Source organism: Cnephaeus nilssonii (genome assembly GCF_951640355.1).
Source record: "Cnephaeus nilssonii genome assembly, chromosome: X".
Classification (NCBI taxonomy): domain Eukaryota; kingdom Metazoa; phylum Chordata; class Mammalia; order Chiroptera; family Vespertilionidae; genus Cnephaeus; species Cnephaeus nilssonii.
In genome coordinates this window covers 84,345,807-84,363,232 of record NC_137071.1, presented here as the reverse complement: position 1 = coordinate 84,363,232, position 17,426 = coordinate 84,345,807, and the positions used below count along the sequence as shown (strand labels likewise).

Here is a 17,426-nt window from a genome sequence, read left to right as displayed (position 1 = left end):
TGCCCTTCACATGCTGGACTCTGCCTGGTCTAGGACTGGCCCCCACCGTGTGCGCGCGCGCGCGCGCGCGCGCGCGCACACACGCAAGCGCCAGGGGGAAATGGTCCAAGGGGCCAGAAAGAGGCTTTCCCTCAAGGGGCTGCTGCCTCCTCACCTTTCCCTTTCTCCCTGGTGGCGGGTCCCAGGCCTCCCGATGGCGCTACCCGCAGGAAGGATGTGGGTGGACCTTGCTCATGCAGCCAGCGCCAGCCTCCAGGGCCACAGGCCCAGGTAGGAACTGGAGCTGCTGAGCTGAGAACACGTGTTCCGCCGAGGCCACGCCCCTCAACCCAGAGGAGACTTGGGCGCCCCGCGGGGCAAGCTCTGCTGCTTCTAGGGGCCCCATGTTGCTTCTTGGGCCACTCTACAGGTATACCGGCCACCCAGACCTGGCCCACAATGCTCCCAGATGCCCAGACCCTGCCCTCCTGCTGCCCGCACGCATACCTTCCCCAATGGATCCCCAGGCACAGGGGACATTGCTCGCGGCCCTGCTGGTAAAGGATTCTGCCCACAGGATGGCACTGTGGCTCCATAGATCCCTCAGTCTCCAGGAGCCTGGCCTCTCCCTCTTCCCTTTGTGGATCAAATTAGGCACAGGGAGGCAACAGAATCCTTCCAAGCCAAACCAGCACCATTGCCAGTCCTTGGGTTTTGGGGAGCCCGTGTCTCTTCCTTTGGGCTTCTTATTGACAGGAGGAAGGGGCCTGGAAAGGCCACCAAAGCAATTCTCGCATCTGGGATCCCTCTCCACATCCCTCTGGGCGTCCATGTCCCCCAGGCCCAGGGAGCAGGGACCTTGTCCTCTCTGCGCACTGGCCCACGGCTATCCTCAGGGGTCTTCTTCTCCGACCCACAGGCCAGACCTGCTCCGAGCACTCCGGACACGTGGGACATGGGTTTCCAGTTGGCCCTGGACACCGATAGATACAGTTAGATTTCTAATCCCCTGTGCCACACACACTTACAAACTTCATCTCCCCCACAGCACCCTCCCGCCATCCCGCACTCCCTGACTCCCACAAAAAAATAGGTAAGCAACTGTGGAGCTCCAGGTACGAGGCACTGCAGACAGAAGGCATGTTCTTTAGCCCTGAGTAGGAGGCAGTCTTGCCCTCTTCTCCTGGCACACTTGCCTCACTTCTGCTCTCCTCAGACTCCTGGGTCAGGTTCCAGGGCTCAGGCACCCGGGACCCTGCCCGCCTCCGGGGATTTCAGGCGGTCACTCCTACCTTGGGCGCCCCAGTTGCATGGTGTCGGGTGGCAATGCGGTCCACGGACCCGGCGGAGACACCCGGCGAGGGCCATCTTTTCAGTAGGCCCTTCTTGAAAGTTCACTTTGGCAGTGTGTGTTGTGCATTCTATCTGGATCACACACACATACCCACCCCCTCATTCATTCTTTTGGTCAGTCAGTCATTCATCCCACGCGTCCCTTAGTGCAAGTGTTCATTCTCGCGCGCCTTCATCCGTTCGTTCATTCATGAATACAAACGTAGCAGTCACTACACACGTGTGCGTCGCTAAGGTGCGGGCATGTGCACACGTGTGTAGTCCTTTTCCTATCCCATTCCTGGTGACCCAGGCCATACCCCTGTAGATAAGAGTTCCTCCCCAGGAACACAAATGCCCCTCGCCGCGAGGGCACCCTGCGGCAGCGCGATCCGCAGTTCCGTGTTGCTTCCTTGGGGTGCTTCTGGGGCCGCGTGCAACGGTCAGGCTCCGAGGGCCCACGGCACTGGGCCTGTGTCACAGCGTACGGTTCCGCTGGCCGTGACACATGCGAGCAGAGTGGGCCTCCGGTCCGAGCGCCCGATGCTCTCCAACGGTTTGGTGACGGCTAGCCGGGCTGGGGTGGCCTTGTCCCCGCCTCGGTGTAGGAGCCAAGGGCATTTCATGGTTTCACGGGTCCCTTCTCCTCGGACACCAGGTTCCCCCGGCTCTCCTGCTCTCCTGTCTTCTGTCTTCGGCCCAACTGGCGAGGAGGCGGCCTCCAGACCGGGAGGGACCACAGTGAGAGTGTGCGTGTCCAGCGTCCGCCCAGGGAAAGAGGTTGGTACCGCGTCACGTGGGCCCATCCCGGGACACATGCCCTCCTCCCCGGACGGCCGGTCAGTCCCGTGGAACCGTGTGGGGCCAGAGAGGAGGTGGCCGGTGCCTGTTTACCAGCCGATCGGACCAGCGGCGGGTGGGTTGAGGGTCTGGGCCCGGGCCTGTTTCAGGCCTCAGCTCCATCAAGCCAGCCTTCGCTGACCTGACCTTTCGAGTGTCCCCACCCTGGTCCAGTTGCAGCAGCAGTCCCGGCCCCACGCGGGAACCTTCCCGGTCAGGGCGGCCGCTCTGTCGAGGAGGGCCAGGCCCTGGAGGCCTTTCGCCTCTTGTTGCGTGAGTGCTGCCCTCCGTACACATGGGCCTCGTCCTGTGGTCTCCCGTTCGCTCCTGGGCCCAGCTCACCGAACCTTGAGCCTCCCCCAGGCCGGGGAGTACTCGGGCACTGCTGATGCAGGAATATGGGGAGGGTGTGCTGCCTGTGGGGGTCAGGTGGGCATGGAGGTGGTGTGGGTGGAGGGTGTGGGAGATGAAGCGGGCGTGTGGCGACCCTTGGCATCCCACCGCTGGAGACCAAGCAGAGGGGCCGGCCCTGCGGTGACTGGCGAGTATGCCCCATTGAGAAGGTGCCCCTTTCCTCCCTCTCCCCCCCACACCAACTATACACACACACTAGCTGTGGGTGGCCTGGCGGACTGTGTCTGCGACTTCCCCGGAGTCTCGGGGCGGGGTGGTGGTGGTGTGTGTGGGGGGGGGGGGGGGGGAACCCGGACTGCTAAGGTTAGAGCTGTGTATACCCTCAGGTCCGCCCAAGGGCGCCTGGATGGGGAGTCGCTGCTTTGGGGTCAGGAAAAGGCCTCAGAGGAACCCTACCCAGAGGAGAGAGGCCCTGCAGGCTGGAGCCCCAGACCTGGAGGCACACCCCCACCCTCACAGTGGGGTTCCTTTTATTTGAGTGGTGCCCTGGTGCCAAGCCATTCATTGGCTGGGGACTCTGAGGTCTTTTGCTTTTACTGAGGCCCTCCCTCTGGGTCAGCCTGTGGAGAGACTCAGCTTGGGTGACACGGGTCGTGTGGAGAAATACAGCCCTTCCTTGGGTCGTGTTTCTTTTTAAGGCCTACCCTTTCCCGTGGCGTGCCATGAATCAGATGGTGGGCCCATTTCTTCCCGAATGTGTGGATTGGAAAGGGCGCTCAGGACAGGCCACTCTCCCTGGTTGGGCCCGAGAAGCCTGCGCCAGCCTGGCCTGCTGTGCGGTTGGGACACGGGTTGACAGTTTTTTCCTTCGCGAAGGGCGGAGGGAAGAGCACAGGTTGGCATTTGTGGTGCAACACTGCCATCAAGCGGAATGGCTTTGCGCTCCCGCGAGCCCCGCGCGGTCCCTTCCGGCGGCGGAGAGTGACCAGAGAGTGAGGCCTGGCACAGGGGGACAGGGGTGGGGATCCCGGGAGGTCGAGAGCTTGGCGAGGCACTGGGGGTTCCCAAGGAAGCTGTCGAGGTGGGCTTCGTGAGGACAAGACGCCCGGCCCCGGCGCCCGGCCCCTGGCTCACAGGAAGCCAAGGCGCTCTGGGAACCAAGGCGGCCGCCATGACTGGGCGGGACAAAGGAAGCTGCTGCTGCTGCTGCTGCTGCTGCTGCTGCTGCTGCTGCAGCTGGGACAGAGCCCAGGCCGGGGCCTGTGGGCATTTGGCCCGGTGCCTCTTCTCCTTGGGAGGGAGAGAGTGAGGGAGCGCAGGTGCGGCCAGGGCCAGGGCCACTTCCCCACCCTCCAGACCCCTCCAGAGCGGGCACGGGAGTTCCTTGGAAGTTGGCCGCCTTAGAGGCAGGACACTGACATACTCAGGGAGCACACGTGGAAGCCCGTCTTCCCGGAGCCACGGGACCCAGCAGCCCAGCGGGCGGGCGCGAGCAGAGCCCAGAAGGCAGCGCCCCTCACCGAGGAGGCCCTCACCCAGACGAAGGAGGCAGGGCAGAGGGAGTCCTTCACCCGTGAATCCAAGTGTGGCAGGCATGGCGCCATCCCTAGGGGTCTTCAGGATTCCGACCCAGGCCTGCCCCCAAGCATCCCCGACACACCTCCCCGAAGGGAGAGGACCTTCTGGTAAACCTGGGAGCGGAACCGAGCTGAGCGGACAGACGACCGGCCATACATTGGCCGACTTGGGCGTTCTTGGCCACCTTCCATCAAGAGCCCCTGAGCAGCTCTTGGGCGAGGACAAGGAACGGCCCTGGCTTGCACTCACCCCTGAGTCTCCAGGTCTGCACTGAAGCAAGACCAAGTGTGAAGATGCTGCCTCCAGCTCAAAGCAGTTGGGTTGGCAGAAAGGAACTCGCCCGCCCCTCCTCCCCCGCGCCCCCCCCCCCCCACCCACCCATTGTGCACCTGCCCACCACAGAGGCAGCCCGTCTGCCAAAGCCAGGAATGAGGAGCGTTTCCATCTAGACCCCGAGGGTCCGGAGAGCCCGCTCTGGGGAAGAACTCCTGGGGTGGCTCTTCTGTGGCCCCTGGCCAGCTCTTCCCTGCTGGGGGTCAGCTGGTATCTGGGAGCTGGACTCCAGGCTCAGCTCCTGGCTGAGCTCACACCCTTTGCTTTCCCGTCTCCAGGAAGGGTGCCGAAACGTGCTCCCTTGCGCCCTGTCCCTTCTTTTCTTAGTTGTGAGTCCCCCGACCTTTCGCCGAGCGGACTTAGGCCTGGTGCTGGCGGAGCCCTGGAGGCCAGTGTCCTGAGCCGAGCCTTGGCAGGTCCTGACCTACGTGTTCGAATTGGCCTTCAGCCCCAGGGGTTCTCAGTGTACCCTTCTGGCCAGGGCCAATGGCTGCTTCCCCACATCAAGGACCCGCCGGGCGGAACATGGACCCGCTGCCCGGATCTGTGTGTGTGGTTCTCCGGGCGGGGCTGGGGGGGGGGGGGAGCTGGGGGTGCGGGTTGCACGGCCATATATGTGTGTGTTGGCGCGCCCCTGAGGGGCACGGAGCGCCTAGGCACTGGGCCTTCTGGAGGAGAAGTGAATCGATCACCTGAATCCGGAGAATGCGGTCCCTCTCCACATAGGGATCCTAGCCCGCTGTGACCTCATCCGAGGGTACGCGCCCAGTGCCCAGTGGGCGTGGGCACTCTGTCCCAGGGCACAGGAAGGGCCCGTGTGGGACGCTGCTTTGCCTGAGACGCAGGCTCTCTTTTCGGCGCGAGCCCAAGAATGCCACACACACCTCTTCACTCTAAGCTGCCCTGCACCTGCTGGACTGGGCCTGGTCTGGGACCAGCACCCCCGCGCGCGCGCTCCCGCGCGAGTGCGCGCTCAAGCGCCAGGGGGAAAGGCTCCAAGGGGGCCAGCAAGAGGCTGTCCCTCACGCAATTGCCGCCTCCTGCCCTTTCCCCGTCTCTCTGGTGTTCGGGTCCCAGGCCTCCCGAGGGCGCTCCCCGCAGGGAGCGCACGGGTGGACCCGGCTCCCGCAGCCAGCGCCAGCCTCCAGGGCCACAGGCCCCGGTAGGAGCTGGAGCTGCCGAGCTGAGAACATGGCTGCCGCCGAGGCCACGCCCCTCAGCCCAGGGGAGCCGGGGCGCCCCGCTGGCCGAGCGCTGCTGCTTCCAGGGCCCCCGTGTCCCTTCCTCGGCCACTGTGCGGGTGTGCGGGCCGCCCAGACCCGCCCCACAACGCTCTGTGGTCCCCAGCCCCAGCCCGCCCGCCCTCCCCAGCAGAGCCCCAGGCGCCGGTGCCCTAGGCTGCCTGCCCTGCTCGAAAAGGATGCCGCTGGATGGCACTGTGGCTCCACAGATCCCTCGGTCTGCGGGAGCCTGGCCTCTCCCTCCGCCCTTTGTGGATCAAAAAAGGCCCAGGGAGGCACCAGAAGCCTTCCAAGCCTACCCAACCCCATTGCCTGTCCTGGGGTGTTGGGGAGCCCGCGTCTCTACCTTCGGGGTTCTTGTTGCCCGGAGGAAGGGGCCTGGAAAGGCCACCAAAGCAATTCTCGCATCTGGGATCCCTCTCCACCTCCCTCTGGGCGGCCGTGTCCCTCCCCGCACTGGCCCACGGCTATCCTCAGGGGCCTTCTTGTCCGACCCACAGGCCGGACCTGGTCCGAGCACTCCGGACACGTGGGACATGGGTTCCCAGCTGGCCCTGGACACCGAGATCTGGACTTGCCCTCTTCTCCTGGCACCCTGACCTCTCTTCTGCTCTCCTCGGGCCCCCTGGGGCAGGTTCCAGGGCTCAGGCGCCCGAGCCCCTGCCCGCCTCCGGGGATTTCAGGCGCTCACTCCTAGCTTGGGCGCCCCAGTTGCATGGTGGCGGGTGGCGGTGCGGTCCACGGACCCGGCCGAGACACCAGCGGTTCCATCCATGGATGGAATGACCTAGGCGAGGGCCATCTTTTCAGCAGCCACTTCTTGCAAGGTCACTTTGGCAGTGTGTGTTGTGCACCCTACCTGGATCACACACACACCCGCCTGCCCCCCCATTCATTCTTGCGGTCGGTCAGTCATTCATCCCGCGCGTCCCTTGGTGCAAGTGTTCATTCATGAACACAAACGTAGCAGTCACTACACACGTGTGCGTTGCGAGTGTGCAGTCCGTTTCCTGTCTCCGGTCCCGTTCCTGGTGACCCCGGCCATGCCCCTGTACATAAGAGTTCCTCCCCGGGAACACAAATGCCCCTCGCCGCGAGGGCACCCTGCGGCAGCGCGATCCGCAGTTCCGTGTTGCTTCCTTGGGGTGCTTCTGGGGCCGCGTGCAACGGTCAGGCTCCGAGGGCCCACGGCACTGGGCCTGTGTCACAGCGTACGGTTCCGCTGGCCGTGACACATGCGAGCAGAGTGGGCCTCCGGTCCGAGCGCCCGATGCTCTCCAACGGTTTGGTGACGGCTAGCCGGGCTGGGGTGGCCTTGTCCCCGCCTCGGTGTAGGAGCCAAGGGCATTTCATGGTTTCACGGGTCCCTTCTCCTCGGACACCAGGTTCCCCCGGCTCTCCTGCTCTCCTGTCTTCTGTCTTCGGCCCAACTGGCGAGGAGGCGGCCTCCAGACCGGGAGGGACCACAGTGAGAGTGTGCGTGTCCAGCGTCCGCCCAGGGAAAGAGGTTGGTACCGCGTCACGTGGGCCCATCCCGGGACACATGCCCTCCTCCCCGGACGGCCGGTCAGTCCCGTGGAACCGTGTGGGGCCAGAGAGGAGGTGGCCGGTGCCTGTTTACCAGCCGATCGGACCAGCGGCGGGTGGGTTGAGGGTCTGGGCCCGGGCCTGTTTCAGGCCTCAGCTCCATCAAGCCAGCCTTCGCTGACCTGACCTTTCGAGTGTCCCCACCCTGGTCCAGTTGCAGCAGCAGTCCCGGCCCCACGCGGGAACCTTCCCGGTCAGGGCGGCCGCTCTGTCGAGGAGGGCCAGGCCCTGGAGGCCTTTCGCCTCTTGTTGCGTGAGTGCTGCCCTCCGTACACATGGGCCTCGTCCTGTGGTCTCCCGTTCGCTCCTGGGCCCAGCTCACCGAACCTTGAGCCTCCCCCAGGCCGGGGAGTACTCGGGCACTGCTGATGCAGGAATATGGGGAGGGTGTGCTGCCTGTGGGGGTCAGGTGGGCATGGAGGTGGTGTGGGTGGAGGGTGTGGGAGATGAAGCGGGCGTGTGGCGACCCTTGGCATCCCACCGCTGGAGACCAAGCAGAGGGGCCGGCCCTGCGGTGACTGGCGAGTATGCCCCATTGAGAAGGTGCCCCTTTCCTCCCTCTCCCCCCCACACCAACTATACACACACACTAGCTGTGGGTAGCCTGGCAGACTGTGTCTGCGACTTCCCCGGAGACTTGGGGCGGGGTGGTGTTGGGGGGGGTACCCGGACTGCTAAGGTTAGAGCTGTGTATACCCTCAGGTCCGCCCAAGGGCGCCTGGATGGGGAGTTGCTGCTTTGGGGTCAGGAAAAGGCTTCAGAGGAGCCCTACCCTGAAGAGGGAGGCCATGCTGGCTGGAGCCCCAGAACTGGAGGCACACCCCCACCCTCACAGTGGGGTTCCTTTTATTTTATTTTATTTTAAATTTCTTTATTGATTAAGTATCACATATTTGTCCTCCTCCCCCCCACTCCCATCCCACACCCCTCCCCACGGATGCCCCAACCCCCTGTTGAACTCAACCATTGGTTAGGCTCATATGCATGCACACAAGTCCTTTGGTTGATCTCTCCCCCCTCCCAGCACCCTCCCCTATCCTCCCTCTGAGGCCTCATAGTCCGATCGATGCCTCCTTGTTTCTGGTTCTGTTCTGGTTCATCAGTCTATGTTGTTCATCATTTCCCCTAGATGAGCGAGATCATGTGTCACTAGAGATATACTTATATGAACTGAATGTGAGATGAGCAATAATAGTTATGCTGACAGGCAAATGAATCAGTCTGTAGTGAGTTTCTTTCTGGTCCAACAGTTCTTTTGAGACGCAATATCAATGTCCACCAGTTCCTTATGTGTAATGTCGGCACTGACCCCTCTGCTCTGGATGGTGGACAAATGGTGGTAATGCAGGTTCGATTCCCTCTGGTTGGGTCTCGGCCGGACCCAGGGGCACGGCTTCATCTGGACCCAGGGGCACGTGGCCTCACCCGGACCCAGGGGGTGGTGCGTGGCCTCGCCTGGACCCAGGTGCGTGTGGCTTCACCCGGACCCGGCACCCAGCCTCACCCGGATCCAGGGGCACATGTCCTCACCTGGACCCGGGATCCAGCTTCACCCGGACCCAGGGGCGCATGGCCTCACCCGGACCCAGGGGCACATGGCCTCACCTGGACCCAGGGGCGCGTGGCCTCTCCCAGACCCAGGGGCGCGTGGCCTCACCCAGATCCAGGGGCACACGGCCTCGCCCAGACCCAGGATTCAGCTTCTCCCGGACCCAGGTGCGCGTGTCCTCACCAGGCCCAGGGGCGCGTGGCCTCTCCCTGACCCAGGGGCGCGTGGCCTCACCCGGATCCAGGGGCACACGGCCTCACCCGGACCCGGGATCCAGCTTCACCCTGACCGAGGGGCGCGTGGCCTTACCCGGACCCAGGGGTGCGTGGCCCCACCCGGGCCCGGGACCCAGCCTCACCCGGATCCAGGGGCACACGGCCTCGCCCAGACCCAGGATTCAGCTTCACCCGGACCCAGGGGCGCATGGCCTCACCCGGACCCAGGGGCGCGTGGCCTCTCCCGGGCCCGGGACCCAGCCTCACCCGGATCCAGGGGCACACGGCCTCGCCCTGACCCGGGATCTAGCTTCCACCGGACCCAGGGGCGCGTGGGCTCACCCGGACCCAGGGGCGCGTGGCCTCTCCCAGACCCAGGGTCGAGTGGAGTTCGTTTTATTTGAGTGGTGCCCTGGTGCCAACCCATTCATTCGCTGGGGACTCTGAGGTCTTTTGCTTTTACTGAGGACCTCTGGGTCAGCCTGTCGAGAGACTCCGCTTCGGTGACACGGGTCCTGTGGAGAAATACAGCCCTTCCTTGGGTCGTGTTTCTTTTTAAGGCCTACCCTTTCCCGTGGCATGTCATGAATGGATGGTGGACCCATTTCTTCCCGAATGTGTCCATTGGAAAGGGCGCTCAAGACAGGCCACTCTCCCTGGTTGGGCACGAGAAGCCTGCGCCAGCCTGGCCTGTTGTGCGGTTGGGACACGGGTTGACAGTTTTTTCCTTCGCGAAGGGCGGAGGGAAGAGCACAGGTTGGCATTTGTGGTGCAATACTGCCATCAAGCGTAATGGCTTTGCACTCCCACGAGCCCCGCATGGTCCCTTCCATCCCTTCCAATGGCGGAGAGTGACAAGAGAGTGAGGCCTGGCACAGGGGGACAGGGGTGGGGATCCTAGAGGTCGAGAGCTTGGTGAGGCACTGGGCGTTTCCAGGGAAGCTGTCGAGGTGGGCTTCATAAGGAGAAAGAGCCTGGCTCACAGGAAGCCAAGGCGCTCTGGGAACCAAGGCGGCCGCCAAGACTGGGCGGGACGAAGGAAGCTGCTGCTGCTGCTGGGACAGAGCCCAGGCCGGGGCCTGTGGGCATTTGGCCCGGTGCCCCTTCTCCTTGGCAGGGAGGGAGCGCAGTTGTGGCCCTGGCCGGGGCCACATCCCCACCCTCCATCCCCTCCAGAGCGGGCACGGGAGTGCCTTGGAATTTGGCCAACTTAGAGGCGGGACACTGACATACTCAGGGAGCACACGTGGAACCCCGCCTTCCCGGAGCCACGGGACCCAGCAGCCCAGCGAGCGGGCGCGAGCAGAGCCCAGAAGGCAGCGCCCCTCAAGGAGGAGGCCCTCACCCAGACGAAGGAGGCAGGGCAGAGGGAGTCCTTCACCCGCGAATCCAAGTGTGGCAGGCATGGCGCCATCCCTAGGGGTCTTCAGGATTCCGACCCAGGCCTGCCCCCAAGCATCCCTGACACACCTCCCCGAAGGGAGAGGACCTTCTGGTAAACCTGGGAGCGGAACCCAGCTGAGCGGACAGACGACCGGCCATACATTGGCCGACTTGGGCGTTCTTGGCCACCTTCCATCAAGAGCCCCTGAGCAGCTCTTGGGCGAGGACAAGGAACAGCCCTGGCTTGCACTCACCCCTGAGTCTCCAGGTCTCCACTGAAGCAAGACCAAGTGTGAAGATGCTGCCTCCAGCTCAAAGCAGTTGGGTTGGCAGAAAGGAACTCGCCCGCCCCTCCTCCCCCCCCCCACCCCCCATTGTGCACCTGCCCACCACAGAGGCAGCCCGTCTGCCAAAGCCAGGAATGAGGAGCGTTTCCATCTAGACCCCGAGGGTCCGGAGAGCCCGCTCTGGGGAAGAACTCCTGGGGTGGCTCTTCTGTGGCCCCTGGCCAGCTCTTCCCTGCTGGGGGTCAGCTGGTATTTGGGAGCTGGTCTCCAGGCTCAGCTCCTGGCTGAGCTCACACCCTTTGCTTTCCCGTCTCCAGGAAGGGTGCCGAAACGTGCTCCCTTGCTCCCTGTCCCTTCTTTTCTTAGTTGTGAGTCCCCTGACCTTTCGTACTTAGGCCTGGTGCTGGCGGAGCCCTGGAGGCCAGTGTCCTGAGCCGAGCCTTGGCAGGTCCTGACCTACGTGTTCGAATTGGCCTTCAGCCCCAGGGGTTCTCAGTGTACCCTTCTGGCCAGAGCCAATGGCTGCATCCCCACATCAAGGACCCGCCGGGCGGAACATGGACCCGCTACCCGGATCTGTGTGTGTGCTTCTGGGATCGGGGAGGGGGGGAATGGGGGGGGTTGCACGGCCATATATGTGTGTGTTGGCGCGCCCCTGAGGGGCACGGAGCGCCTAGGCACTGGGCCTTCTGGAGGGGAAGTGAATCGATCACCTGAATCCGGAGAATGCGATCCCTCTCCACATAGGGATCCTAGCCCACTGTGACCTCATCCTAGGGTACGCGCCCAGTGCCCAGTGGGCGTGGGCACTCTGTCCCAGGGCACAGGAAGGGCCCTTGTGGGACGCTGACTGGCCTGAGACGCAGGCTCTCTTTTCGGCGTGAGCCCAAGAATGCCACACACACCTCTTCACTCTAAGCTGCCCTGCACCTGCTGGACTCGGCCTGGTCTGGGACCAGCACCCCCGCGCTCGCTCCCTTGGGAGTGCGCGCACAAACGCCCAGGGGAAATGCTCCAAGGGGCCAGGAAGAGGCTGTCCCTCACGGGGCTGCTGCCTCCTCGCCTTTCCCCGTCTCTCTGGTGGTCGGGTCCCAGGCTTCCGCAGGGCGCACCTCGCATGGAGCCCATGGGTGGACCTGGCTCCCGCAGCCAGAGCCAGCCTCCAGGGCACAGCCCCCATAGAAGCTGGAGCTGCTGAGCTGAGAATATGGCTGCCGCCGAGGCCACGCCCCTCAGCCCAGGGGAGCCGGGGCGCTCAGCTGGGCGAGCACTGCTGCTTCCAGGGCCACCGTGTCGCTTTCTCGGCCACTGTGCAGGTGTGCCGGCCACCCAGACCCGCCCCACAATGTTCCAGGATGCCCAGACCCTGCCCGCCCTCCACCCGCCCACAGGCCTTCCCCAGTAGATCCCCAGGTGAAGGGGACTTTGCTTGCTGCCCTGCTGGAAAAGGATTGCACCCTCAGGATGGCCCTGTGGCTCCACAGATCCCTCTTTCCCCAAGAGCCTGGCCTCTCCCTCCGCCCTTTGTGGGTCAAAAAAGGCGCAGGGAGGCACCAGAAGCCTTCCAAGAAGAAGCAGCCTGGTTGCCTCTCCTAGGGTGTTGGGGAGCCTTTGGGGTCCTGTGGCCCGAAGGAACGGGCTTGGAAAGGCCACCAAAGCAGTTATGGCATCTGGGATCCCTCTCCTCATCCCTCTGGGTCACCACATTCCCCATCCAGGGAGCGGGAGCCTTGTCCTCTCGGCCCACTGGTTGATGGGCATCTTCCGGGGTCTTCTGTGCGTGTACTCAGGGTTCTTCTCTGATCCTGTCCTAGCACTCCAGTCCCTTGTGACATGGTGTCACTGCTTGCTCTGGGCATTGGGATCTGGAGTTCCCCTCTTCTCCTGGCACCCTGACCTCTCTTTTGCTCTCATCAGGCGGCCTAGGTCAGGTTTCAGGGCTCAGGGGACCAGCCTCTATCCTCATCCAGGGGTTTCAGGTGGTCAATCCAACCTTGGGTGCAGCAGTTTGTTTCATCCAGTGGGAAATCCAATGGACCGGCAGAAAGTTGAGTCAGATGGTCTCCGTGAAGGTCATTTGTTCAGTAGCCCATTCAGGAAAGTTCACTTGGCAATGTCTGTATTCTTCCCAATCACCATCAGAGTGGCCAATTGGGTGAGACATGGCCTATTGTTTAGATATGATACCTGTATATGTTTTTTTTGGTAGCGATGATTGGCGGGAAAGTATTTGGACCTTGCCAGGGAAATGCCTGTTTCACATTAGAGGTGCAATACTGCCTTTAAGCAGTATATATTTCCTCTTCCCGCCAACCCTGCACTGTCCTTTCCAGCATTGGAGACTAAGAAGGGCGTGAAGTCATGGATAGGGGCTATGAGTCCAGAGGTCAAGAGGTTGGCCAGGTGTTGGCTGTGTCAAAGTAGCTGTGGAGTTGATCACTGGGTATCGTGTGTACAGATCCATGGTGGGGGTATCTGTCCCACTACTCACAGAAGACAAGACTCAGGACCATGGCTATCGCCATGTCTGGGCAGTACTAGAGAAATATGCCAGAAAGAACCTAGGCCTGACTGGTGGGTATAGTATAGTATAAGTGCTAGTTCATGTGCTTAGGACCCTCGTGGCTGCCTTGTGTTGCCAAAGGAGTCCTGGTCTCAGGCTCTAGGCATTTTGTTGAGTCACTTCCTCTAGGAGCAGAAGTAGGTTCATCTTGGATGGGCAGTATTCCTAATACTTGTTCTAGTCCATGGTGAATGTAATGGTAATTCCACTACAGTAATTGGAGGTCTGTTGTCTTTAGCCCTAGAGTATGGAGCCTGGCTATATAGTTCCTTGTGGTCAAGGTGAATATAATGTGGTAGTAGGAATTGCTGTGTTATAATCCAATGATTTGTAGAGGGACATGGGTCATTAATTTTTTCCTTGTTTAAAATGTTTCTTATCACAGTGTACTTAAGGATCAGTTTGTTTTGTCCCAAATTTGGGACACATGTGCAATTGCCCCCAAACACCATTAAATCATAACCACAGAAAATTTTATTTGTATTTTTATATTTTACAGCAAAAATCAAAAGTTTTCATTAGGAGTAAATTTAAAGAAAGCCCATATATGGTTATACTTGTAGCCACAGAACTTTAATTTTCGCATTTAGAAATAAATACCATTATTTCGTTTTTTCTTTCTGGATTCCCCCCTCCCCTTCCCCCGAAACTTAATTAGTATTATGTGGAAAACCTACTCAGACATTTTAAAAATAATATTGTAAAACACAACTTACCATATAACCAGGTTTTACTGTACTGGTCAATAGTGTTAAGTACCTGTTATGCTATAGATCTCCAAAATGTTTCCATCTTTCAAAAGTGATCTCTACAGCCTTTAAACAATAAGTCCCTGTTTTCAATCGTCCCAGTTACTGGTATCCACCATTTTATTTCGGTTTTTTTTTTTATTATTATTAATTTGGCCACTTTACATAACCATATATATGTGGAATCCTAATAGTATTTTTTATGTGACTGGCTTATTTCACTTGCATATTGTCCTCAAGTTCATCCATGTTGTTTCATGTGACCAGACAGCCTTCCTTTTTTTAAAAAAATTAGTTCTTTATTGTGGAAAGTATTACTTATGTCTCCTTTCCCCGCACATTGACCCCTTCCAGCCCGCCCCTATACCCCTCCCTGGATCTCACCACCCCATTGGCTGTGTCCATGGGCCATACTGCCTTTTATTTTTTTAAATCTTTATTGTTCTTACTAGAGGCCCAGTGCACGAAATTCGTGCAGTGGGGGGGGGGGGTCTGCCCCTCAGCCCAATCTGCACCCTCTTCAATCTGGGACCCCTCAGGAGATGTCCAACTTCCAGCAGTCGGACATCCCTCTCACAATCCAGAACCGCTGGCTCCTAACCACTCACCTGCCTGCCTGCCTGATTGCCCCTAACCCCACTGCCTGCCTGCCTGCTCGCCCCTACCTTGATCCCCTGCCAGCCTGATGGCCCCTACCTTGCCCTCCCCTATCAGCCTGATCACCCCAAACTGCCTGTGCCTTGGCCCCCAGTCTGGCCTCCCTCTGGGGGGACCGCCCCCATTACCCCAATGCTGCTGCCACTGCTGGCCTGAGCCTCAGCGCTTCGCAGCTGGTAATGGCTGCCTGAGCCTTGGCCCTTATAGGCACTGCGGTTTTGTCTGGAAGACAACCACTCTAATTAGCATATTACCCTTTTATTAGTATAGATTTGGGGACCATTACAACCACGCAGAACTTGAAGAAAACACATGGCCCTGGTCAGTTTGGCTTAATGGAGAGAGCATCGGCCTGTGGACTGAAGAGTCCAGGTTTGATTCTGGTCAGGGGCACACATGCCTGGGTTTCAGGCTCAATCCCCAGTAGGGGGCCTGTAGGCGGCAGCTGATCAGTGATTCTCTTTTTTTTTTTTTTAAATATATTTTATTGATTTTTCACAGAGAGGAAGGGAGCGGGATAGAGAGCTAGAAACATCGATGAGAGAGAGACATCGACCAGCTGCCTCCTGCACACCCCCCACCGGGGGATGTGCCCGCAACCAATGTACATGCCCTTGACCGGAATCGAACCTGGGACCTTCCAGTCCGCAGACTGACGCTCTATCCACTGAGCCAAACCGGTTTCGGCTGATCAGTGATTCTTATCATTGATGTTTCTATCTCTCCCTCTCCCTTTCTGAAATTTAAAAAATATATATTTTTTAAAGAAAACACATGATCTTCACTTTGGGCTTTGTCATCTTACAATATCCTTTGTGCAGTGTTTTAACTTCCCTCAACTTTCCTTTACCCACCCTTAAAATGCAATCTATTTGGGGGAAGATGATCAGGAAAGTGATTCCAGTGGGTAGAAGTTTTTTTTGGAGGGGATGGGTCATGAAGATATTTAAAAATTGAGCATGGTGATGGTTGTACCACTCTGAATTTACTTTAAAAAAACAGTTCATTGTACACTTTAGGTGACATGTACAGTATATGGGTTATATCTCAACAAAGCTGTTCTTTTATTTCTTTTTAAATAAAGACCAGTCTTATAATCAATTGCAGATGTTTTCAGAGGCCCCTCAAGATTTGCTTACCACGTCCCAAATCACGGCTGTGATTCCCAGTTGCCTCCAGTCCTGGTGGATCTGGATGGTGTGGTTTGCAAAGGAGAAGGTGACAAGAGGCTTATGGAATTTCTGCAACCCCATTTCCCCGGTCTCCTCATAGGGCACCAGGGCCATTTACACTGTGCCAGCTCTGCTCCCTTTAACCTGTTGGGCAAAAGAATCCTGCGTGCTCTGGCCAGAAAGAGCATTCTCTCTTAGGTGGCCCAAATGCTTTTTATAAGGTCGTTTTATGGATTCAAAAGAATAAACAGAGATGTGGAAAGCTTTTGTCAAAATCCTTTTACATGGTTCTTCCAGTCTCATGGGAAGTGAGATGTGGCTCTGAATTCATCCCAATGTGTGTCTTTGGGCAAAAGCACCCAGAACGGCACAACTCCTGCAGGATGCCCTACACACTTTGCTGTCAGGACTCAGGGGGGCTTGAGGGTGAGCGAGGCGGCGGTGCCAGCACAGGCCCCGGGAGAAGGTAGCGCTTTCTACACTGCCCAGGCCACGTGGACTGCAACTGCACCCGCCCAGGTGGGCAGGGTGTTTCTGCTGTTTTGTTTTGGTCTGGCCTCCACCCCGTCAGCCACGACCTGTGCCTGCACTGAGACTGAACGGTTGATGGTCCTACATTTTGGTGGACAGTGGATGCACTCCCACCTCCCCGAGACTGGCAGTTAGGCTCTGGTGGCTTCTGAGTCCCTCCCGGGGAGAGCCCGGCCCTAGGTCAAGAACAGACTCGGGCATCCTCGGCCAGGAGGCCTCCTTGGGCTAGGGGCCGCCACAGTTTGAAGGCCGGCCATGACCCCAATCCTGGCAGGGGTCTCCTCTGGGGAGCTGGCAGGCCTGGGCTAGGGCTGCGGGCGGTTTGGAGGCCGGTCACGCCCCCGATCCTGGCAGAGGGGTCTCCTCTGGGGAGCTGGCCAGCCTGGGTTAGGGTCACTGGCGGTTTGGAGGCCAGTCATGCCCCCGATCCTGGAGGGGGTCTCCTCTGGGGTGCTGGCAGGCCTGGGCTAGGGCTGCAGGCGGTTTGGAGGCCGGTTACGCCCCCGATCCTGGTGGGGGGGATCTCCTCTGGGGAGCTGGCCAGCCTGGGTTAGGGTCACTGGCGGTTTGGAGGCCAGTCATGCCCCCGATCCTGGCGGGGGTCTCCTCTGGGGTGCTGGCAGGCCTGAGCTAATGGCCGCCTGTGGTTTGGAGGCCGGTTACGCCCCCGATCCTGGTGGGGGGGATCTCCTCTGGGGAGCTGGCCAGCCTGGGTTAGGGTCACTGGCGGTTTGGAGGCCAGTCATGCCCCCGATCCTGGCGGGGGTCTCCTCTGGGGTGCTGGCAGGCCTGAGCTAATGGCCGCCTGTGGTTTGGAGACTGGTCACGCCCCCGATCCTGGTGGGGGTCTCCTCTGGGGCGCTGGCAGGCCTGGGCTCTGGGCTCCGCAAAGGGAGAGGTTCCTGAACCTGCTTCCCACACACCTAGGCTAGGATACATCTTGTAGGAGGCGGCTTCAATGCCGGGGGTCGGTGACCAGGTCCTCCAGAGCCTCGCCTTCTGGGATGCAGTCCCATGTCTCCCAGTGCCCCAGCCTCGGATAGGCCCCCGCAGTTGCCCCCACAACCAGCCACCTC

At 60.1% G+C, this 17,426-nt stretch overlaps 1 long non-coding RNA gene across 1 annotated transcript in view; it reads left to right on the top strand.

Moving 5' to 3' along the window:
- The window catches only part of LOC307096319, a 36,877-nt gene extending 29,501 nt beyond the window's left edge, over positions 1–7,376 (top strand). Inside the window, exons 2-3 of the long non-coding RNA XR_013813257.1 lie at positions 1,970–2,091; positions 7,043–7,376. This is a non-coding gene — a long non-coding RNA (uncharacterized lncRNA). The remainder of the gene's footprint in view (positions 1–1,969; positions 2,092–7,042) is intronic.
- The last annotated feature ends 10,050 nt before the right edge of the window (positions 7,377–17,426 follow it).